Source organism: Scophthalmus maximus, chromosome 1 (assembly GCF_022379125.1).
Source record: "Scophthalmus maximus strain ysfricsl-2021 chromosome 1, ASM2237912v1, whole genome shotgun sequence".
NCBI classification, from domain to species: domain Eukaryota; kingdom Metazoa; phylum Chordata; class Actinopteri; order Pleuronectiformes; family Scophthalmidae; genus Scophthalmus; species Scophthalmus maximus.
The window spans coordinates 24,524,773-24,550,409 of NC_061515.1; the positions used below are offsets into that span (position 1 = coordinate 24,524,773).

The following is a 25,637-nucleotide window of genomic DNA, read 5'->3' on the forward strand; positions in this document are numbered from 1 at the left end:
AGTGTCTATTTTCAGTCGCCCGTGGTGGAAATGCCGACATACAAAATCGTACCGAAACGAAAAACAAACATAAGCGCTGGGTACATGCTGGAAGTGGCACTGCGGCAACCTTCTCCAATGAGGCAAGCGCCGCCGCCGACCAACTCAAACCTTTCGCCTCTTTATCCTCTCGACGCGCTGCCGCGACCTGAGACCTGAGACCAGGGGGGTGGATGGACCAACTGTGACTGAACGAATCAACACGGAGACAGAGTTTGAGTCACTCTGCATCACTGAAAACAAATATATATTGTTGAAAAAACAAAACACAAAACAGATTGAAATCCCTGTACTTTCATGTATTTGTGTTATGTTTAAATGTTTCTATTTTTCAGTTCATATTACTGGCCTCTAAAGGTCGTTTACCTTATGATAGAAAAAACACAAATAAGAGAAAGCTGTTGTCCAAAGTAAGTTTTTATGTTTCTTTTTAATTATAATTATTATTTATGGGCCACACAGAGGTGCCTAATTTATTTTTTTAAAGCAGGACAAGAAAATTGTGTGTTTTTATTCTTTGTTCAGCTATTAAGATATTTCTAGGCCTACCTTGTTCAGTCGGAAGGAAAAGAAAATCTGACTAAGAACATGTTACAGTGCAGGTCGCTGATCTGATAATAAATAAACAAATGAATATTTTCTATTACACCAAGGCAATCCTTGTGTTTTGTGTCTACTGGTGTTTATATAATTACATTTTTCATATGAGGTTTTAGGTTGATTTTGGGAGAAACGGTTTTTCATTGGCTGCGGCGCTGTCCATGGTGCTGAACGGTGCGCTGAAGAAACATAAGCTCATGCGAGGGTTTTGCCGGTCAAAATTGAAGTTTCCCAGTTTGGAGGTTTGAAAATATGGCCACCCTGTGGTTGTGGGGTGTTTGGAGGGAAAGTCTGAGAATCACCAAACTTATTTGAGTTCATCCTCAGGGGACGGCCACATATATATCCAATAGTTGTTGAGACATTTCATTTCTCGATGAAAAGTCGGGGCATCACTAAAACCATTAAGATTCATCCTCTTGGGACCACAAACACCCATTCAGAACTATGGGTTATAGCTGATAACTCAGGTGACCTCCAAAGTCATTAATATTCATCCACAATGGACCATGAATGCCAAACATTGTTGATAGTTGTTAAAATATCTCAGTCGGGACAGATGGTTGACGTTGCCATACCATAGTGCAACGGGATCACTTCATGGCCAGTATGGAAGAATGATAACCAACCAATAACAATAATAATATATATATATATATATGGCATGTGTCTACTGCCAAGGTTCCATAATTGATTTCATTCATTTAGCATCACTGATAATGTCAATTTTTATGTTAAAAACCTGTTCAGTGCAGCGAAACGCACTGGTAGTCAACCGCACCTTAGTTAGGCGGAGTTGTGTCGAGTTAATACAAAACAAGGGTTAAAAGCATTCATGAGCGAACCAGCCAGCCGTGGTCCGGGTGTCAGCTGGGACTGGCGCCAGTCCTCCGAAAACCCTCACAAGGCGCGCGGCTGGACGAATGAATGTATACCATGACTACGCAACATCCTCATGCCTTTCGAAAAGCAATATTTGCACATGCACTTTTCTTTAGCCAATAGATCTCCACGGAGTCCCAGCCACCGGTGGAATAGGAGTCATTCTTTTGGAAAACAACTGAAAATTGAAACTCTGCGGGCGTGCACGGCCAAGGACACACCCGGTTGTTTGCAGCTTTGAGACGCTCACTCGCTGGAAACACGAGGGCTTGTTCCCGGGCAAACGAAAGCAGATTTTGTGGGTAAAACCTCCAGCGGCATCCGTGAAGGTTACAGCTAATTGGGACTATTTATCAACACACTCCGGCCAATAGTGACAAGTACATGCTCTTTTCCCTGTTTCTCATTACCCGTATCGGTAATGAGGAGAGGACGTATCTTTGGATTGACATACAGGGGAGTTTGGGGGAGTCGGCCAGTACCGGAATGAATCATTTGGTGTCTTGTCTAGAATATTTTCTTTTCCTCACAGGACTCAGGTGGATTGAGGCGATAGTGCTGCTGTCAAATAAACCTGTCCCTCCGACCCCCTAACGCTCCACTGCCTGTGAAAGCTTTAGGTCAAATTACCGTGTTGAAATTTTGGGGGGTTTAGAGATTTGGGTAATGACATACAGACACGCAATGTTACCAAACAAACGATATGAATACATTCAGCCAATGTATAGCAATTTGAATGTATTGTTATATGATACTGTAATGTGTTGAAAGCCAATCACGTCCGTGGCTCCGCTCTGCGTGTCTTGCCTTGTCAAAAGCGGCATTGTGAAATAAGACCGCTTTGATGAAAAAAAAATGACACACTATCATAAAATAAAAATCAATTCAACTTGCCTCTCAAAAATGCTACTTCGTTGCCCCACATTCACGACTTACTGTGTTGACGTTGAGATTTGTCTTGGTCGGTTCTTGGGCAGGACTCACAATGTGGCACACAGATGGTGGAAAAGATAATAATAATACAGAATGTTCAAAACCGGGAATCGGATGCGGACCTGCAGGAGAGCCCGACAAAAGCAGGACAGATACAATCCACACTGCCGACGGGACCTGCCGGCGTATGCAACACAGCGACGGGCGCAACAGACTTGGCATCACTTTTTTTAAAGGGACAATAAATGTGAGGATTCTGTAGTTTACTGGATCCAGATTTACTGGAGACACCAGGCAGGTAGCGCAGGGCGTTTAAATCCAGAAAGGCAGGCTCACAGACTGCAGCTCGGTATGCATGAGGAAGGTTTGATGTCCCAAACTCGATATCCGAATGCAGGCAAGAACCCGGGAACACGGACAGGAAACGTAATAGGAATTCAAATTTAAAAAACAAGACTGAACGGAACAAGCTGACTAAATTTGTGTGTATTTGATTCATGTCCACTTATTTAGTCTCCATCTAAATACACAAGGAGACAGGGATAATTAGGTGCAGGTAAAATGGGGGGGGGGGGGGCAACCACTGAAGCAGGAAACCAGACAAAGAGAGGAAGTGAAACAAGCAGAGCCTTGTACATGAGCAGACTATCGATTTTCACAAGTATAACATTGTGCACCCATCTCTGGACGTACATATTATTCAAAGCAACAGTGTTTTGTTTTGTTTTAACCTTGAAATAAAAGCTTCAAAAAATGATTTGGATGGCACACACAAACTTATTAAGAGGGACAAAGGCGTCTCTGTCATTGCCACCTCGCTCCTGCTATGCCTCGGTATTGCACTGTATGCAACTGTTTGGTATTGTCAGAGGAATAGAAGAAGAGGAAAGGAGAAAGTGACAGAGTAGCAAATCAAAGGGGGAACATCCGACCGGCAAAGGGGTAAAAGAGGCGAAAGGATGCAGGACATACTGTATCCAAAAGAGTACTGTAAATGTCTCTGCCAGTACTTTTCAAGAATCAAACATAGGCTGTAACCTTATCTATGCCATCTTTGTCTCCCCGACATTTGTATTTTGTCCCCGATGTCAAAGCGAATCTACCTCCGAGGTCACCGTGCAAATGCATATGTTTATCTCGCGCCAAAAATGTTATGACGGTCTTTGCACATCCCAAGACAAATAAGCATGGGAAGTTTGAAAATCTTCCCAGTCTACTGAATATTATGTGCAATATATTTAGCTGAAGACTATTCCAGCCGAACTAAAGCATTTCACTCTTCTGTCATTCACTTGGGATGTTTTAACTGATGCCAAGTGTCAAGACGGGTCAAATTTGCTCGGAACGGTATGAATGGTTTAATAACGTGCTCTTAAAATGATGATGGGGAAATAATAAGTGGGCCTTATGCTACATCCGGAGCAGAGTGTGATGCAACTGTCTTTTGCTTCTTGAGCAAACGGTTAGTAAAAATGAAAGAAATCTTTCAATGAATGTTGTACAAATATATGCAACATTTTCATATTTCACTTCACGTTATTAATATCCGATTCCTTTTTTTTTTTTTACTTACAGTTGAGACTCGATATAATGAATCTATTAAAATGACTAGATTAAAAATGTGAAACGTGATGTGGCGCAGTCCTTTTCTCCAGCTTCCTAAGACCTGACTCTGATCCAATTCAAATGGGACAAAGATAGATTTTATTAAAGGTTTTATCAAAGGTTTTTTTTATTTTTATTAAAGGGCTGACAGCCGTGGTGACCTGAAGTAACCGTACAGTAACAGTTCTGAACAGAGACATACTGTGATAGGGGCCGGATTTGATCAGAAACCACTCTGATCTGGTAATTATAAGCACAATACTGACACATTTATTTCCATTTGATATAGCTGCTATTTAAGACGAAACAAATAAAGGCTTCATTCCGTCTTGCATCCAAATGTCGAGCACTGTGCGTGCACTCCGGGCGACACCGTCAGAAACTGTCAAAAGGCCGGCTGAGGGGAATATCGCGGCACAGGACTATTCCAGCTCTTTTCTTTTGCTCACAGATTACCAGCCCCAGGTTTATTTAATCATCCACATTAGCGGAGCTAATTAAAATGTCTGCACCCGCTTCGGCGAGAAAAGGCCCGAGAATAGAACTACCTCGAGGCGCCGTTCTACCTCCAGCCCATTGGTATGCAGCGACCGTGCGCCGACAAGTCTTATCTCCGGCGGTCGTCCACAGGTGTTCCCCGTCGCAGGAGCTGTGATCGAAATGCAAAAATGCTGTGCAGAGCCACAAAATGCTGTTTGCCCATCAGATTACGGGGCGGGTGGCGGCGGGCCGCGGACGGGAAACGTCACCGCGTGCACCTTCACTTTGGTGTTGGCAACGCTAACCAGCAGCCACGGCAGCCTTCGTCGTAACAGCTGCAGGAGCCTGGGCTGAGACAGCGGTCTTCTTTGAGGGAAGCGATAGCAGCGTGAACATTTGGGTATGTGTTGAAGTCCTCATTGTGCACGCCGTTGACAATGGGTGAGGCCAGATTACTCTGTTTTAAATTATGCACAGAGCAACGATTGGCCGCAACGACGTACATGGCGCATGAGCAGACTCAGCGGCTTTCCCATCCCTGTTTGTTTGAGTCGAGTATTCCTCTTATTCATGTATTGATCGCCATCAGTGAGATACTGATGTCGGTGCACTGTTCGAACGTAAATGGCCAAGCGCTGATGATGTGCTGTCCGAATCGGCAAAGCCGAGATCGCAAATCATGCAAACAACCTTTTTTTGAACTGTCCAGATTGAAATGTTCCCCAAACCCAAAAGTAAACGGGGTCTCTCGCGTGCATTCTAAGATCAGGCAAGGGTGCGAGCTATTAAGACGTCTTTTTTTCTGAGATGTGCGGCAATAATGATGATAATATGCTTTCTCACACAATAGATACACTAATCAGACACTGCAACACCTCTGGGGCTTTCTGACTCCAATCTTTCGGCCTAGGTCTCGAGCCGAGTTCACAGAGGGAAGTAGGATGAGCGTTATTTTCCAGAACACCCCCTGGGTTATTCCATTTGTCAGTTTCGGCCGCGTGCCGCTTGATCCGGCGGCGAGCTGGTATACAGTGACGAGGCACTGTTGGAGCTGATTACCTTCAAACCGGTATGTCAAGCCAGACCCTCCATATCAGAGAAAATCATTTGGGGTATATCAGTGTTGGCTCAAGATGTGTTACCAGACCCAAAAAAAACAAAAAAAAAAAACCCCACCATCAGATCAGTTGTGAATCAGATTAGCAGATATATATATATATATATATATATATTTTTCCCCTTCAATCAAAGGCTTATGGCTCTTTGAGGTTCTTGGAGTTTTATCTGGGATAAAGGTATAATAGGCTGCTGGCGGACTGTGTGCCAGAGATAGAAAATGAAAGAGAAAAACAGATTAAAAGGCCAATTTTTCTCTGTTTTCGTGATGTGTCCTTGTACAGGGACTATTAAGATGTTTTCAGAGACAAATTACAGTGCTGATAAACTGAGCATGTTTGTTGATCCGACTGATCTCACTGGGCCATAAAGGAGGCCAGAAGGCATAGGGTTTCCCTGTAATAGCCCAACAAGCGTCAGATAACATCACACACCGCCGTTAAGGGAGAGATGAATATATCATAGAATGCCATCCGTTCCACATGGACTTGCTTTGATGTCCTCCCTTCTCAGTGAGTCCTCTTCTGATGGTGCCGATGGAGTCGGCAGGGGGAAGTTGAACACATTCCTCCGTTCCAACGAAGACGTTGCTGCAACACATTTTTGGGGACGCCAGGGAAGGTGAACAGGGCTTTAAGGGAAAACGACGCAAAGAGTCGACAAGGTCGGCAGAACGTTAAGCCTGATCAGTCTTTGACCCGGTTCATTTTCCGGAGAAGCTCTCCTCATTTCCTCTGTTATAATTAACTAGAGATGACGTTTCATCTTCCCTAATTATGACAGACTGCTTCAGGCCTCCTTTTTTTTCCTTTCATTTTGACAGCGGTCTGTCGGTATATTTGGGTTAGTACATGGCTCACATACTGTAATTATCCACGTGTTTGACTCTAGTTTACTCGACGCCACGACATCTGCACTAAAGGGGGCACCTGTTGAGCATTCTGAGAGAAAATGACATTCATGAAAACTGAAACATAATGGAATCAGGAGCAACTGGACTCGGCCGTGGATTCTTGCACCTCTTTTCACCTCCGCCCAAGAGGCTCCTTCCATTCGCGAACACCCTGGTTGACGACGACGGACGGTTTACTCGCGCGACGCGAGAGAAACGCGGCGGTGGCTAGGGGTTTTTTCTCGCCTCTCAGAGAGAGGCTGTAAAGATGAGTGCTAGTTCGCCCTGCGTCGTCGTCTTATCTTTGGCATTCAGGGACCGTCAACGGTCAGCGGGGAGATATCTTGTGGAGTAGAAGTGAGCCTGAAACACGTGTCGGTAGAATCTAAGTTATAGGTTGACGCATCATGTGAGGCAAATATAGACCAATGACAGAATAGTTTTTTATTAGATGACGTGACAACAGATAGCTTGAGAGGGTTAATCACACTGGGAAAGGGACGTTTTTGTGGATGCGAATGCACTGACCACTAGTTGATCTGTGTAACAAACCAGGAATCTCAATATTGAGCTCTTCTAATAAACACTTCTGCTTCAGACATCCACCTTCTCCGCCTTTCCTGATTCAGCATCAAGCATCAACTACAACGAAGCCCTGCATGTCTGGTTGTGCCATTGAATGACCAGCCCCTCTGCTGAGCTTCAGCTGCCCGCTTCGTTTCATCTCTCTTCACACAGGACAAACCTTTTCCGTCACTGGGACTGAACGTTGGACTCATTCACTGTGAATGCAATCCCTCGGCTCCCGGGCAGGGTTGAAACTGGAAAACAGCTGGTTGGATGAAGGTGGACATTTTGGGTCACTCTGGTGTGGTCACACGCGTTTACGTCTGTTGCAGGAAAACCTTTTCATTTCTCTGAGCAACAGCTGTCGATGTGTCGCCACATCAGGATGAGGACTGCGAATGACTGTATCATTGCAGGAAATCCACGCTGCGGCCTGAGCACTGCATAGTTGATACCCCAATGATCACCATAGATGATCACCAGTGTGAAATGCAGAGAATGTTGTCGCAAATCTGCAGAAAGGGACAAATGACATAACGCTGAGAATGAAAGCAGCGAGGAGCGATGCATACCCAGTGCGTTATGTATATACTTCAATCAGGCCACAAGCTCATGCTGACATCATCAAAACATCATGTACCGCATACCATGACAAATGATGAGCAAATGTAAATAACCCGCAGATTGTTTCTCTAATCGTATTGGTTGAAAGGAAATAATGCATTTTTCTACTATATGATGTCATGATCCATATGATCATGAGCTACATTTTGATCCATATTAGCTTCAAGTTGTGTCTATAGTCTTGAAAACTGCATTACCTTACCATGCATGATGTCATTTTTTATTTCATTGTCATTATTTCATTATTTCATCACCTATCATATGTCAGATACAATATCATATGATGGGGATCATCATTTTCTGATCGATACAAACTTTAGATCGTCTTAATGTTCCTGTTATTTGCTGAGATTTCTTGGAAAGAGTTTTTTTCGGACCATATTTCTTGGGATTGACCTTTGACTGACCATTGCCGAAATTTATTTCGCTGGAGATACTATCCCAAGTAATATTCCGACCAGGTTTGGTGAAATCCGTCCATGCGTTAATTACGGTTATTATGTTCACACACGCACGCACACACACACACACACACACACACAAACAGCGGGTACAGACAAAACCTACCTCAGGAGGCTCATTCCTTAGTTAAAACAGAAAGTAGTCACAGCTAAAGAAATAAACATGGCCATTATAGGAAAGCGGTGCATTCTGGGAAAGATGCCAATGTGATTCCCTGCCTTCAGTTATGTAGGCCCGCAGGGTAAAAGTGGTTCAACCTGATCACACACTGTCGCCAAGAAAAACCAAAGACCTAAAAAAAAAAATATGTATCACAGTATATCGCAAATGAGGGTTCATGCCGTCAGAGCTCTGTATGTCCTTCTGTAGGCTAAATTGAAATTCAGAATGCCAGGTTTTGACGCTTTAAACCATGGCCGGTGACAGATCCCCCGGCAGCCAGGCACGAGGAGGCGTCAGATTGCGGGATAACCCCGTGACATTTTGGAGCTATTGTTTTCACAGCTCATGAGGTACCTATTGAAGTTTCGACATTTCCCACCTGTGGAGAATTGCACGCCCTCGCTCCGTTGCGTTTGGGAGTACATGTTGCAGAGCAGTGTGATGTGTACTGGAGCAAATAAAAGGCAAGAGAGCGAGATTAAAAAAACAAATACAAAGTCCTCAGGTGAACTTCTCTTTAAACACAGGATCAGGGACGGTGACCTCTGAATCAGCACCGGTGAAAAAAGCTTTTTTCAAAACACATTATTAAGCTACTGTGGAAGAAAAAAGTACAGTCTCTGGGCAGCATAAAACAGGCAAGTCAGCAGGACACGACGAACGTTATAACATTTATTTCTTTAAGAAAAAAAACCCCAGCAACGTCAGTATGGTACCCCTAAGCCAATATTTATATTTTTACACCAACGTCTAATATTTCATGAAGTTGAAAACTGTCACCCCCAAATCTTTTTCTTTTCTTTTTATCCTTTTTGGAACTACTGGCTCTTTTCCTTGAAAAACGACTGTGCAGTGTCACAGGCCGTAGCATTTGTCGCCAGATACAGTGGCAGAGAATTAGTTTCCGTTTAGTTTGGAAGCTGTGCACGCTGGGCCACGGCTCCGGGCCGCGGCTCAGATGCGGCACATCGCTCAGCGCAATCTTTGTGCCCAACAGAGATTGAAAACTCCGTACTTGCTCTGTAAACAGACATAAATCTCCCCCGGTTCACTCTCAGAGTGTCCACTGAGTCTGTCAGAGCGACATCCGCCACCACCGGCCATTGCCAAGACGTTTGTCGTGGAGAGTTATGGCCGATGACTGTGATGGCCTTCGGACCGGTCATCTAGCACCGATGACTTTTAGATTGAACCCTTATGCTCATAGTGGCCACCTGGCCTTTCCTCCAGTGTCACCATCTTGTCAAAATAGTCACGTGTGCACAGGAAATATCACAAGTAACCAACAGATTTGCTACACAATGAATTATAGCAAATGTATGCTCCTTTAGAAGAAAGAAATGGGAACGCAAACGAGTAACATTTGTTTGTAACACGTGCAACATTTAAAATTTGGTCAAAAAGCTTTCTGATAGGCCAGATGTCTCCTCCTGCACTGAAATAAGAAAGGGAGAAAGAAGTGTCACGTTTTTGCCCCTGTGAACTCTTGAACGCCTTTAGAATTCCAGACGCTAGCACTCTGCAAAGACCTCAGTTTTTTTCCCTGTGTGTCTTGGTCTTATCTGGCCTTTGAGACTTCTCGGTTTTTGTTCATGGCCTTTCATGGTTGTTAATTATTTGATTTACCTTTCCTTGTGCGTCTCTGCTTTAGTTAAAGCCCCAGAGTGCAATTCTTCAAATTTTCTGGCGGCATTTGGTGGTAGGTTTGCGAACCGCAACCAACTGAGCGCCCGACAGGGGACACTTTACGGGGGCGCGCCGCCAATTCCATTTCCTGTTTCCGGCAGCGCTGAAAATTATCCAAAAATTTGTTTCGTGAAACCGTATTCAACACGACGTAGCGAACATGGCGACTTACACGGAGGTCGGGTCCACCTAATGTGACTAAACTCAACTCAAAGTTGAAGAAAAAATGTTGGCTTTTTGTCGCAGGTTGATCGTACGTATATGAACACATAGTTGTGGACTATATATTCAATTTCTGTGAATAGGTTCTTCTAAATGTTACACACTGTAGCTTTAAGTTACCTTTTTGTTCTAACTCATGTTTGTTCAATCTGTTGTCTCCTGTCCTATTTTGATATTCTCTTCCTGTGTTGGTTACGTTTCGTGTATGGTGTTTCCAGTTTTATTTGGACATTCTCTTTTTGGATTTTTGCTTTTCGTTACCTTCGGAGACTGTAAGCCAACATAATCAGACAAGTCATATTACTTGCACATGGTTTTCCCAACGAGAGGATCTCGGTTTCACTTTGAAACAACTTACTCGTCGTGGGATTTTGGGGCTGTGTAAAGTAAGAGATCCCATTCAATTCCTCCCATTCTGATGATTTTATAAGTCATACAAATCCAGAGCCTGCATCCAGCCAGAGCTGTGGTGAAATGGATGAATTTAGACCGCAGAAAATAAACTCATGAGCATGCTCTATTAGAGGAGAAATGAACATCCCAACCCCACAGATTCACTGCTTTGAATCTGTAATTGCACAGAGACTTCAAAAGAGTCCCCAGATCGTGAGTCACTTCGTCGGGAACCCTGGGACACTCATAGGTTTATGGCTGGCTATAAAATTCAGGAGTAGCTCAGGACAAGGATGTCACATTATCTGCCTGGACGTAGACTTTGTTGTAAAAAGTCATAAAACAAATTTCCCAAATTCCAACTAATTTATTGCTCTCCACATTCCAGCTCAGGCAAAGTCAAATAGCGATAAATAAGTAAATGATAGAACATCTTTTTATTTTGAATCACTCCATGCAGATGAGGACTCACAATGCTCGTGCTCTTGTGGTTCGGAACAGACACTTTGAAGGAAATACTTCTCCACCTGGTTTGATGGCATCTTTCAGAAGTCTTAGGTGACATGGCAAGTCTCCGTTCGACACAATACAAAAAGCAGTATGCAATATAGGTGTACTTCTTAATTTGTATCGAGGAATTGAATATTCTTCACACGTTTCCACCTGTTTCATTGACCCGTTTCCACTCCTGTTCTTCTTCCTCGATTCCTCTGAATGTCTGGACCCCAACATCCTAGCCCTGGTGTTCGTCACCTCACGCTGCCATATACGTGGGACGTTTTCACACGGAGAAAAACAGTCGCCAATGACCCTTGTGTGCTGACTTTGTTTGCTAGACGCGGCGTCACTACCTTCGCTGACTTGTCGGCCGCACGCTCGTCGCGTGGCTGCCGCGGGTTGGTGGTGTTGCCCCGGGGGCGAGGCGGCTGGATGCGTGCGCAGCTCGAGGGAGGAATTGCGGTTGATCCCGATGGAAGAGCGCAGTGAGGGCAAAGAGCCTGTCACTGCGGCGCCGGCGTCCTTCTCGTGGCACTCATGTGACCACCAGGCCTTATGGGGAGGGGAGTTGAGATCCTTGAGATCCTGGATGTCTTGAGCAGAACTGTTCCTGAGACTTTGGAGGACAGTGGCCGGTGCACCGTGCTTGACTGAGTGCGGTTTCCCCCCCCGTCAACATGCAGGTCACATCAGCCGCAGTGTGGGCCTATAAAGTTGGAGCTGGAGTACTTTTCTGTATTACGCGCTGAAACTGATATTTAGTGTAATCACTGTAGTTGGGTCGAGAACTTTGCCCTTTGTATATTTAAGTTAAGCATACTTTAAACTATTTACAGTTAATATGTTACATTTTAAGTTCCAATTTATCTTAGAAATAAAAAAAATTAAAAAAAAATCAGTTGTCATCGTCAACTGTCGTTTGTGCTCTTTTTTTAAAGAAAAAAAGTGATGATGTGATTAAGAACTGTAATGGGGGGGGGGGGGGCAAACAACGCTACCCAACCCTACTTGTCCCCATGACTGATAATGGCAGCTTGTGTGCATCCAGACACAACCTGGCATCCCGTTTCACTGAAACAACAAACTGCATCTGCCGCCGGTGCCTGGAGGCCTGGGCCATTGTCATAACGATGCAGCAAAAATGACAAATGAAAAGCGCTGTCCTCTGCCTTCCTTCCTTCCTTCCTTCTCTCTCTCTCTCTCATTCTCTCTCTCTCTCTCTCTCTCTCAGAGGCCAAAGTCGCACACATGACCGACTCACGGTGCGAATGATTCGCAGCACCAACCCATCAGCCCGGACCCATTTTGCAGTTGTGCTGCGCTGCTTCACACTGCTCCTGAGGTGTACTTTTTTTCTTTCTTTCTTCTCCTCACGACAGACGAGATGAGGGCCGGCGGTGTTCGCCGTCCCGGAAAAGCGCATTCCCGTCGGAAATCCGACACGGGACAAACAAACCTCCCCACGACACATTAGCTATTCATTCACATTTGCATGGTTTTGTCGCATGCTGCCAAGAGCCGCTCTCTGTGCAATGCTAATCAATTCCTGCAGTGGCTGGATAAGACCACTGCAGCCCTCCCTTTGAGCCCGGGCCAACACTAATATGAATGAATCATTTGCAATGTAAAACAAGATCAATTAGTAATCCAGCATGGCGGGTTGCATGCGAACCATGCCTTTAACCTCAAATATAAAACCCCTTCCTTGAAACGACGGCGCGTTGTGGTGTTTCTTTTTTTCCATGTCTAACAGGATTACACAGTTCTGCATGGGCTGCAGTGGACCGTGAGGCTGTGCAGGAGGAATGCGTTTGGGGTTTTTTTTCTTTCTGTTAGGCAAATAAAAGAACCCCTTTTGCACAATCGACTCACGGTCCCGGGCGTCAACCGCGGACCTTCCCCCTTCTTTCCGACTCTTTATTGAGGTCACCCTGCAATTGCGGTCGAATTGCGTCAAATGGTTCTGAATGCACCGCGACCTCTGCGCCCGCCCAATCGCAACGAGCCATGATATCGGAGAGACCTTGTCCGTCATTCTTTATCTCTCTCACTGGGCCTTTCCCCCCCCCCCCCCCCCCCTCTCCTCTCTCTCCTCGGAGCACCGCCGTCCGGTCAGGAGCAGAAAGAGCTTACTGCATAATTCAAGATGCAGGGGTTGAGGACCTCATTTGGGGGCCCCTCCATCTCTTATCCCACATTGCAGCCGAGCAAAGAGCTTCCTCCTTTTGCCCCCAGCTGCGGCGCTTGCCGAAAAGAAACACTGTTAGCACTCGCGAGTGTCAGTGTGAGTGTAATTATCTTGCTACGGTACAAACTGGATTTTGGGTTTGCCCAGGATCAAAGTGCCGTTGGAGGGAATGGGATTCGTATCGGTGAGCTCTGCAGATGCCGAGCTAAGACTTTAATGGGAGCGCGGCTAAGCAAAGGTTGGCATGGGGTGAAAGTTTCCGCCCTGTCTTGTTTAATCTTCCCATTTGATCCTCTGACGTTGGTAGTAGTTTTTTCTTCTTCTCTCCCTTCATCTTGATTCCTCTGGTCTCGTTTCCTACCTGCTGATGTAGAGCTTTTTACCCCAAGTTGGGTTGAGTGACCATATTTAGGATTGGGGTTTTTTCAGTCTACATTGATTGTACGCTGACAAACAGGAGGAGCCATAGAGATGGGCTGTGTAAGCCTCATCATGTTCAATCGTGAAAAAACGAAGGATCAACAGAGCCAGAGTTAATGTTACTAGCCACTCTAACGTGGTTAGAGAAAAACTCAACATGTCTAATTGTGAAATCAGAGATTGATAAGACATAATACAGTAGATCCTCACATTATGAGGCCGTTGCTGGGATACGTTTGGCATTTTTGCAAAGTGAAGTGACTAGTGGGTTATGAAAAGAGTTTTTTATTTTTTTTTATTCATCAATATTTATCCGTCTGCAAAGTGAACGCAAATGTAGTCCAACTCCAATTGACAATCCGATTGTTATCCGCCAGCACACATGAGTTTTGTTTGTGTCCATTTCCTGCGGTAGTTCACGGAGACGCCCGCACGACTACAAGACCATTGAGACGCGCCGAATAACTACAAAAGCTGCAAACCAAGCCGCTGCAGTGAAAACACGCGACAAAGACACTGCAGAGATAGATGACTTGACAAAGACGAGACACCTGACCACAATAGGATCAAAAAGTGACAACCGAAGGATGCAAAACATTGTTTGGAATTGTTTTGGGTGTGGTCTTGTGTCCTGTAAGGGGGGCGTTGTCTCGTAATCTGTCCGGGACATTGTAGACTAATTTGACTGACCACATATCGGCTATTCATTAGTAACGTTTCGTTTTTGACCGAAGTCGTCTCCTTGGCATTTCATTTATTGCAGTGAATGCACATTGTCAACTCGACTGACTGAGAGACCAGGCTTCAAATGAGCCATTTTTCAATATACCCCCCGTCCTCTTCTGCTCTACATGTCGCATGTGGATTATGGCGCCGCTCGCCTCCGCTGCCGAGGACCGCTGACTCGGCGGAAGTCTGCGGGCTGCGAGACGGCACGCAGTGGGCTTTTACAGATGTGTTGCGTAACATTAACTCCCCCACTGGCCGCTTTTCACCGGCGACGCGTCGCCAAGTTTTCCACACGGTGATCTCAGGTGAGTCCGCTGTTTGTGAGGAGCCCGGTGGCGAAGACGAAAAGCCACGTGTGCCCTGGTGAGCATGTAGTCCTGTGTGAACGCGCTCGCCTCCGCCAAGATGAACATGGTATGAAAATGCGGTAACATGCAGACAAGGTCCATTTGAAGGGGGGGGGGAAACTGTGCAATCTTTGCATCAGCACTGCATCATATATTCAGTTATATATATATATATATGAGTTATAAAGGGCCGGAGGCAGTGTTTCGTTCCCGGTAAAACATTGACGGTCGATCTCCTTTGATCGATCCATTTGCAATGAGACTCGTCACTGAAATCACTTGGTCGTATCTGCTGTATTGTTTTTTGGAGAAAAAAAACAAACGAGTTCAGTGTCATGGTTGTGTTCGCGTACTCTTGCGTTCCTGGATCATATCTCGCAAAGGATTAACAGAGTTGATTCTGGCAGTATTTCAGCGGATTCGAATTCTTCCTGTACTGTATCGGTGTAACTGGGCAATTTGCAGTGCAGAAATTCTTTAGTATACATATATGCAGATCTCCTATTATCACGGTTGCTGAATTTAGAAAAAAATGGAACATTCTTGCCTTATGAATAATATCAAGGCCTGGTAAACACTGATGGTGAATTAATGCCCCACGAACACAACCGTGATGGCAATTATCAATTTTATAGAATTGTAGTTCTTTGTTCCTCATAGAGCTCTGTAAATAGTGGGAAAAAGTTTTCCTTTTCCTTAGTTTGATGTTGTACAAAAGTTTGTCTGTTTGTGCTCGCGGCAGTCGTGCCGCAGAGTGCACGACCGAGTGGAACTCGTGGGGCTTGTTAGTAATGAAAAAAAGCCCTGAAGAAGCCCCCCCCCAAACACACACACACACCACAATATAACTGGGCCTGTGGGGCAGGATCTCACGCATGTGGTTGTAAATGCCATGTTTGTTTGACCCGGACCCACTCGTTGGAGGGTTTCTTGACTTCCCTGCACCTCGACCGCGCCCTGCTCCGGTGGGCTCGCCCTCTCCAGATTCACTTGCAACTTGCAGGGCCCGGACGCCAGCCTCCCGCAAACCGCGGAAGATGAAATTGACACGGCTCGGACCCTCGCGTGACTCGCGTTTTTGGACCGTACACATTCGGCTTCATCTGCGACGGCTTCCACTGCTTCAGTGTCACGCTGCGCTCGCGTGTTCAATTATTCATGCCGGCTTTTTCATTTCCCCCCCGGGTACGTCGCTTCTGCCCACACGGACGAGGAACTCCGCGCGAGAGGAAAAGGGGAATCAGCCGATCAAAGGCCCACCAGCCCCACCGCTCCCCGCCGCCCCGCTCCTCCTTTGAGGAACAGCTTCTGAGCTCTTCCCTATGAATGCAGAGTGAGCAGAGGCGCCCCGCTGCGAGGCCATCACGTAGGTGCCATGGACACCGGCGTGGTTGGACGCGTGGCATGCCGTCACGTCGGCGCAGGCACAATGACGGGGGGTTCAAAAGCTCGCTCGTTCAAAAGGCGCTGCGCTTATCCATTCCAATTTAAACACAGTCAAATGTGATAAGAGCTGGGGGGAGGGGGGGGTGTTTCCTTGGGCCCTTTTGATATTTGCATTTCAAAGCCAAGAGAGCATGTGTGGCATGGAGTGGGAAATGTGGCACAGCCACTGGTGTTCATAAACGGAAATGTGCTTTCCACTCCGAGAAGCATTTTGTTTGCCGAATAAACACCGGGGACTTGTCAAAATTCAAAAAAGGAGAACTCATCTCGCTCCCTTTGTCTCTGTTGTTGGTGGGTGAACGGGATTTTTTTGTCATATAGAAGCGGTCACACCACATAAATGGCCGCTCGTCAGAAGTGCTGAGGCGCAGCTGTGAGCGACGTGGAGCCGCTCTCCTCATCAGAGTGGTCGTCGCGGGGGTGTGGCCGGCCAGCCACTTCCACCGCCGCCCCCCCCCCTTTCCATCATCAGAGGTGAAAGGCTCCCCCTGTCGGCTGCCGGCAGGTCGATCGACGTCGTGCGGAATACTCGGTCTGAGGGATGAATACATTTCTGCCGTAAGTGTGCCGCCGCCGCCGCCGTCACGCGTCCGCGTGTGAGGTCTCTTTTGGTTTGTCCGCCACCACGTGAACCCGCCGTAGCTAATGGCTGCAAAAACCTGTGATTATCCAGTCACCGCGACAGGCTTCTACACGTGTTTGTCTCCCGATGTGTGGTCTGGTGTCGATACTGGCAAACTGTGATGATAGAAATGTGTTCTTCAGTACGACACGGTGTGTTATTACAGCGGACAGAATTTCACAATGACACTAATGTGCGCAGTTCGAAATGTACCAAAATAATACGTCTATGCTTTCACATTGAGTGTTATCATTTAATGCATTTTTGAAATCCTCATTAACACTCATCATTTGGGTTCCAACAGACACCAATGCCGCGTGTCTACACAAAGAAATAATAATAATTAAAGCAAAATCAATCTTTTCTCGCAGCCTTGTCCTTATTAAAATCCAATTATACTGAAACCTTTTTCCTTCACCACAAACTGGACACGATGCAGAAATCAGAAGGAAAGCATTGTTATCGCACCGGTTAAGGACATATTTCATGTTTTATATGATTTATGTGACATGAATATATTCCTTGGGTTTGCCAGTAAGTCATGCCCAGACAGAGAGAAGCCGTGTGGTGTCCCGCAGGGAGGGAAACTGACCAATCATATGTGTTTACAGCTGGCGACTGCTACAGAAATGATTTGCCATCTCATGTAGTGGACACATGTTGTGCGTTCATTAGCACATTTTGATGAATTAGTAAAAAGTCATTAAGTACCAAGCTGTTTCGAGCTGTTGAGGTAGACCAGGTGACTCCGACACCAACAATATTCTAAATTGAAACATTTCATTTGTGTTTAGATTGAGTTTTTGAAATCAATGCGTTCGCCAAATCTGCACTTCCCTTCTTTCCCTTTCAAAGGTAATTTGAAGGGGAAAAGTGGAAAACGTTACGTTTAGTTGCTCATTTATACATGTGTCCACAAATCGTATTTCATATTGGTTTGTTGCTATATTAAATGCAAATGTGGCACTGTTTGGTAACTCAAAAACTAAAGTCCAATTCCTACATTTAGGATATACTGAGCTAATAGGTCGCAACTCCTCCAGTGCAACTTTGGCCTTTTATGAACCCCTTTGACTTTCCAATTTTTTCCTTTTTTCACTATTAATTTAACCGCTGAGGTATATTTATATTCCCCTGCAAAATTCAATCCACAGACACGATGCTGTTTCTCCGCACTCCCTGGAATTTAAGTCTCATGAGAAATACCGCGTCCAATTCTAATAGCTTTTATACCTAGGAATGGCAGAAGAACAAAAACTCGATATGTTTTCTACACAAACTATCTGACGTTGTAACCTGAGTGCGAGTTACTTAAAATAACAAAACCCCAAATACCAAGAAACCATCCTGCGGACAAGAGCTCGGCCTCCTCAGTGGCCGGTTTGGCCTCGTCTGTATGTGTTCAGAAAGAGAAGATGATCAAATCGATTTTTTTTTTTCTCTTTCAAACAGCAGAATGTGTCTTTCCCATTGGACCACTTACCACTGATACCGATTGAAATATGCTATGGATTCCAGTTATCAATAGATTATTGATCATTGTTGACTAAAAAACAATCCAGGGGACCGGATGACTTGGAACTTACAGCACCGACCACCACTGAGTATCACAGGACGAAGGTGGCCACGGAACCTAAAGTGAAATGGTTTTTCTGCAGCTCCTCCATCCCACGCCGGTGCAGAGGAGCCTGCGCCGTGGCAGGACTCTGTGTTTGTGCACGTTTTCTATCCTGACCCAGCCCATATATCTCCCACTGCTCTGTGAGCTCTGCCACCCTTCTGAGCTCATCTATAATTCAGCGCGAGTGCGCTCCTTGACACAGTGCAATTAATTAGTCTTTTTGTTCATTAAAAGGCATGGCTTTTAGAAGACCATCATGTTTTATTTTTCCTTTAATTACTTTTCGCTTTGGCAGGCTTCTATTTCAAAGATTTATGGGAGGCAGGCCCCGGCCACTATCCAATTAGAGGGAGATCTCCTTGTTTATTCATCCTGACGGGGGCCTACCAGCCAGTGTGACACGGAGCCAATGTGGCAATCATTTTACATGCCACGCGCTGAGATCTTCATGCCTTTGGAATGATCTTCAGTTCCTGCGGGGTCAATAGATTTGCCATTCGGTTTTAAGCCCCTCGGAGACCCACAGTGTATGAGGATCTCTGTTGGAATCAGTCACGTTTGACAAAAAAGATAAAAGCAGACATAACGTTCTGCGCTCGAAAGCATTAACGGACAAATTGATATTCTGATTTTCGTGCTTTGATGTAATGAACAGAAGCTAATGGCTGCCTGGAAGGCGGGAAAAGACAATACTGGGGCAATGGTGGGCATATGAGCTATTGGACAAAAACATCAAAGTGTATTTTTAAAGTTTATTTTAGCTTGACAAAGCTGGTGATGAAGAAGCTTTATTTTCGCTCCTTTTTCGTGTCCCACAACAAAGAAAGTTATCTCTTATAGTTACAAGAAGAAAACAATGAACAAGATCTTTTCATGGTGTGATGACAGATCATCATTTTCTAACTGCGTACCAACAGGTTCAGTTCTAACACATACATTTTATGCCAACAAATATTTTCGTGATTAAAAAATATCAGCATTTGTCATTAAAACAAAGATTTTACTGCCAAATATGTATCATAATGCCCCAACCTGAGGGGACAGTGAATGATGTTTGTAAACACACAGATAGCAAGCTGTATATATGATTATTTTTTTTCATCAAATATTTATATTGATGCTTTAGCAACAGTTATTTTTTTAAATTCCTGCCGATGAAGCACCTCTATTCCCATTTTTCTAATGTTAAAACGGGTAACCAGAATTTTTCCTGCTTCGGGATAAGATTTCATGTATTTTGGTCTTGTATATTCACAGCATAATATAAGAATATAAAATAATTAATAAAATACCTTCCGATAACGTGACGTCAAAAAAAAACAGATACTGCAGACAACATCTTGTAATGTCAGCAGGATTTATCTTTGTAAAGATTTTTCTCCTGCTGAACGAATGTTGTGCCATTCTCAGTCTCCAGCGATCACACTTCATATTAAAAGACAGTAGCAGTTTTCTCTCCCACGGCTAAAGAAGTAATACACAGCAACGGACAGACATTCAAAAATCCCAGTCGGTCGCGTGGCGGCTGAGGTTATGAACACAGTCTGAGTGCTGTACGAAAACAGAAGCCCACTTTACTTCTTACAGCTAGAAATGAGCTTCCTTTGGTTTTCCTTTAGCTGTGAGTGGGGGGTGCCTTACCAGACGTCACAGGACTCTTATCATTTCAACATGAGCTATCCCAGCATGCCCCCCGCCGCCGTGTGTTTTTGCTCTGCTGCCTCACTACCTCTTGGCCTCGTTCGCTTTTACCTTCATTTGACTCCGAACGCGAGTGGTGAAGCTGCTCAGCTGTCTGCCGGCAGGAGGGACCACCTCTAATTAAACGTGCCGTCGCTGGCCGTCGCTGAACTTCCAGAGCAAGCCCGACTCGACACCTGTCGCTCCTGCCACGCGAGCGCCCGGCACCCGTGTTCCACGCGTCCCCGTGGCGCTGCAGACGGTTCGGAGGACGTCAACGGGCGGCTGAAGTCGTCTCCAAACATCTCCAAATCCTGCCCCTATCACAGAAGAGACATTTATGCTGTAGGGTACGCAAATCGTTCACGCAAGATTCATTCATTGCTTTCATTGCTTAATACATGAATCGTCAGTTCAAAGTCTTCCATTCATGACCTAGGGGTGATATGATGAATTAACCATCATCGTGATGATTTTTTTGTTTTGCGAAACATCTGGATCAGCTAGCCAAATCCAGCACAGAACCACAGACTGTGCATAAAGATGGACGGCGGGTCACCTCCCAAAGGTGAAGCCAAAACATCATGACTGCCCCCTGGTGGCTGGCAGCAGTACAGGTAATGTGCCCCGCCTCCTCCGTGTTAGCAAATAGGACAAGACCCAAACTATAAAATGACAAAATAATTGTTATCACACCAATGTATGTTCAAGTGTTGTTTGTTTTTCCTTATAAGCTGGGTTTTAATTTTGTTATTTGATGCTGTAAAAAACAGGGTGAAACGTAATGATTGACAGCTGAGACTCTGGCTATAAAGCATTCTATAGCACAAGATGTCAGCGCCCGTAGCGAGAATATTTTGGCTTCATTTTTGCACAGTGGGAGGAAGTGGAGATGCGTCGTTGTCCATCTTGATATACAGAGTGTGGTGTTACGGTTTGGTTTTTTAGCCGGAATCAAGAGATGCACAACAGACACGGATGGGGGAGAGGAACAGGTTTTAATCGGGATAGCCGAGGGGGCAGCGAGCAGGCTGGTGTCCAAAAATCCTGAACGCACGGAGACGCAAGTAAACGTGGTCACAAGAACGAGGCAAAGTGAGGAGACTTGATCTTAGTTTCAAGAGTCAGACAGACATTGAGTTAGGTGAATAATCCGTCCAGGAACGACTGGAGACACGGGAGACATGTACATGTATTATCGTGACTTCGTGGATGAAAGACTGGCGAAAAATGCTATTCAACCGTCGTGGAGTCGTTAATCGTGTCCACGTCCTCTTCACAGTGGCCTGCAGGTTAACGTGTTATTAGCGATGGGATAATTAGTTATAATTATAGTTTTGCTTAAAATCATGTTTTTGTGACTCTCGCACATATTGTGTGGTCTGAACAGCCTTTATTATCATGGCTTCATGTAGTTTGAAAAAAAATGACACTATAAATAATAAAAAAACTTTTTTTTTAAATATTACATCTTGATGTTAAAGGTGCAACTCACAGACTTGAAGACAAAGCATATACACATGATATTTGCAATCCTTCGTTAGATCATTCACACTAATTAAGCCCAACAGACCTGTCAATCACACTAATGAGGCTGATCTCTTCTACCGGCCTCAGACAAAATTAGCGCTGAAGCTACATCATAGCCCCTTTTGTCTACACATGCGCGTGGCAGCGGAGGCTGGAACCGAGCGAATGTCTCGGAGCCACTAGATCCATTCTGAAACCGCGACGTGCTCTGTCCAACGCTTGACATTTCCGCCCGCGCCCTCGTCTCCAAATGATCGATTTTTTTTGCGTTGACCCGTCCGTGCCCCCCCTTCTCCGACGACTGAGTCCGAGCAGCGGGATCAACAAATCACCTTGGATGAATCGCGGTGAAACGTCCGCAGCCCAAATTGTTGAGAGCGCCCCCACATGCCCTCCGCTCGTCACAAATGATCGATGCCCCAGAGCGCACGTGCTCCTCCACCAGCGGAATCCGATGATATCCAGGGTTGGTTCTTTCGCTCTCACCTTCAGGTGGTGGATATTCTCCCGCCACTGTGACGACTAGTCTCAGTCGTCCAGGTCAGGTATCCCTTGGAATCAAGGGCGAACATCAAAGAGGCTTCTTCACTTTCGCAGGCTGCCCTCGAATCAACTGTTCTAGTATGAAACCCAACATGTACTTTCACCAACGGTATTGTAATTCACTAGTTGGGTATTTGGTGATGCACTGTGTGCTGAGGTGAAGGAGAGGTGGATTCAAGGGGTTTATACGGACTGATTTTTTTTTGCACAGTGCCTAAATCGCACGGATAAAGGCCCGAGTCGGTCGCCCAGTGCCGCCGAGTTGTTTGTTCACACTTGCTTCTCGGGGTCTACTCGGGAGCACCTAGTTGGCTGGCGAAGTACTGGCGGCCCCCCCCCGCAGAGCGAAATCTCCGGCAGGATGATCAAAGCAGCTCCAGCACTCACGGCCTCGTTTGAAGCCAAGAAAAGACGCACAAATTAAAAAAACGGGGGCAAAGTTTGGGCTTTTATGCCGTCTTTGTGTACCGATGTCTGCGAGGCATGTGGAGGTTTTTTTCTTCTTCTTCTTCTTCTTGTTCTCCCTCCATCCTGTGCCACTGGGCGCCAGGCCTCAGATCTGATATTTACGCTGCGAGGCAAAATTCAACGTGGGCCCGCTAAAAGAGAGAGAGAGGGATGAAAGCGAGGGACACATCTGGTCAACTGCAGAGTTACCGATCCCCCAGGACCACCCACCGGCGACTCTGCCGGCTCGCACCGCGGCTCTGGCTTTTTAATTAGACAGGTAATCGGAGGGGCCTAATTTAGAGGCTTCATTTCCCCCGGAAATTGTTTGATCTTCAACGGCCTGCAATGTCAAGATGCAGCGATGTGGCGTCACTGATGCGAGACCCGGCGGAAAAATGGAAGACTTTCCCATTAATTCTGAGTTGCGGAGGCACGGGCTCCGTCAGAGGGGATTGTTCAATTCATGCCTGAATATGAATTACAATGGATCCAGCCCTCATGCGACTTGAACTCTTGCGATCGATGTCACGCCACACGCATTTGTTCATCAGATAAAGCGGAGCGTTGCCTTAGAGTGGCGTGTCCGAGTTCACTTGGTATCCCGTGTGCGCGTCGGCCCAGCCAGCTGAACCCACCTCGACACGAGGCTGAGAGAATAATCCCACTCCTCCTGCTGCACGAGCTCTGTCGCAGAGAGGTCACGGAGAAGTCGGAATGCAAACGAACGCGAGGTTTCAGTGGGAGCGTCGCAACACTTCTGATCCGCAAAGGATCAACGCGGCCCCCGGAAAGTCGGTCCGTCGGAGAGCCCCGATTCGAGTGAGATTCTTCACGTCGAGCGCGTGTTTCTTCTCTCGTGTCCGTCACAAGTAGCTGCAGAGTGAAGCGCTCTGTCCTTTCATGCTGCGAAACAGGGGAACAATCATCCCACGACCTCAAGTCTCCCTGTTCCTTTTTGTAAGATGTCTGAGACGAGTGCGGCCGGCTGCGGACCTGGAACCCGAGGTGGGTCTGTGTTTCACACACACCAATTTATTTGTGGCCACCGTCACATATTGATTTTTTTCCTTTTTCTTTCACGGCTTCTATCTCTCTCTCGCTCTCAATCTTGCACACGCGCACACACTGGACCTGTCTGTCATGTGTCAGGCTGGCCAACATTCAACATTTTATCTTTGCGAACAGAAATGATGTACGCGCATTTGCATTTTCGACTGACTTGCTCAGAGGCGTCCACTTGTGATCAGGTCCCCGGAGATGGATATTAACATCAGGTCATTAATCCTTCATTGGTCACCAATGAGAAGAAGCATGCAGTCTGATAATTCTTTCAGCCTGGTGAATCTTGCTTTTTCTGACTCTGCATGTTGACCTGGTCCATTTTGATGATGAGAACAAATAAGGAAAAATGGTGTTAACACAATAACAATAATATCCAAATAATATTTAATGAACAAATGACGATTACGATCTCATTACTTGGAGCTTTGAATGTACATATTATTTTAGATAAATAAGGGCCAGAAAAAGGGCAAACTTCCTCTCCCCCAAAACCGAGCAGCTACGGGCGTCAGAGAGATTTACGAAGAGTGGAAGTTCGGCCACAGGAAGGAACCATCTCTGATTAATATCTCTCTGTTACTTCCTTCGGAGGAAATAACATTAACGGGACTGTAATTGCCATTAGGGAGTGAACCTTCTTTTCACAGCGTGAAATTACACTCACACACAAAAACACTGCATTCCTTTCCAGCCTTCCTCTGCTCACCCCCTTGGTGGGGTTCCAGTTGACAGATCGCATCTTGTTCTTCCTTTTTAACACATTCCTACATACATTCATATTTCCAAGTAAGTTGATGCAATTCTCAGACTTTAAGGCCTCACTAAGTTTTGTTTCTTGTGAGAAAGTAGATCAGATCCTCTTGATCGTGTTTCTACTGTAGTTATGCAGTTCATAGATTGTGTTAGTATCTCATTTTAGCCAGTTAAAAAAAAAATCTTAAGAGTAGTCAGTTGTTGCTTTCAATATATTGTCCAATTAATATTTCATTGGGTCGTGGTGGAAGGCAGATGTGTGATTTTGTCATCTGCCAGCTGCAGGCTTACTCCAGACCGTCTAAACAGGAAGTCTACCAGGCCAAATGATGATTCAGCTGATGGACCTTAAACCCCGGCGGGAGGAGCTCCGTCGCCAGGTAACAGACAATGAATGCTGGAAAAGATTCAACACAAGGTTTACAGGTACACCAGCAAAAAATCTTCCTATTAGTCACCATACAGTAGGCTGCCTGAGCATCCTCGTCCGCACTCCTCGTGGTTAAGATAGCTCAGTTGTTCCATGAAAACTATAATGAACTCTCATATTCAAAAAATCTAAATGACTGTGACTGCACTGCCAACATAAGCTGCCAACTGTTCCTGCGTCATTATCAAGTAAAGTGGAGCCACGCAGTGACTTCTCATTACAAGGTCACAGCTTCAGTGTGGACATGGGACCTGCACGGCTAATCCAAACTTTTATTTGTTGGAATTCAAGAACCCCCAAAGAGGTTAACGCACAAAACTTGCTCAAGGTTGAGATAAAGTCTGGATTTTTTTTTTTTTTTTTTGGTATTAGTTATTTCATCCGATAGATTACATCATTCAGGAATCCGGATTTTCTCAGTACCGTGCGTCTGGAAGGTCAGAGCCGGATGTTTCCTGTTTCTGCAGCCACCGCGCAACAGCGATAGTTCAACATGCCGCCTACACAAACACGATCAACACAAGATGGAAATACAATCCAAGTAAATACATAAAAAGTGAAAAGGCAAAAAAAATCCCCCCAAAAAAACCATTTTCACATGAGAATCCGAAGAGCTTCGCGAAGCCTCTCGTCAGTGATGCTATCGATCAGCGCC

At 45.5% G+C, this 25,637-nt stretch overlaps 1 long non-coding RNA gene across 1 annotated transcript; it reads right to left on the reverse strand.

Moving 5' to 3' along the window:
* Nucleotides 1–19,767: 19,767 nt before the first annotated feature.
* On the reverse strand, nt 19,768–25,023 carry LOC118308559. The gene is made up of 3 exons (XR_004793306.2): nt 24,844–25,023; nt 23,957–24,109; nt 19,768–20,534 (listed from the first exon to the last, which is right to left on the reverse strand). It is a non-coding gene; the product is annotated as an uncharacterized LOC118308559 (long non-coding RNA).
* Between the last annotated feature and the right edge of the window lie 614 nt (nt 25,024–25,637).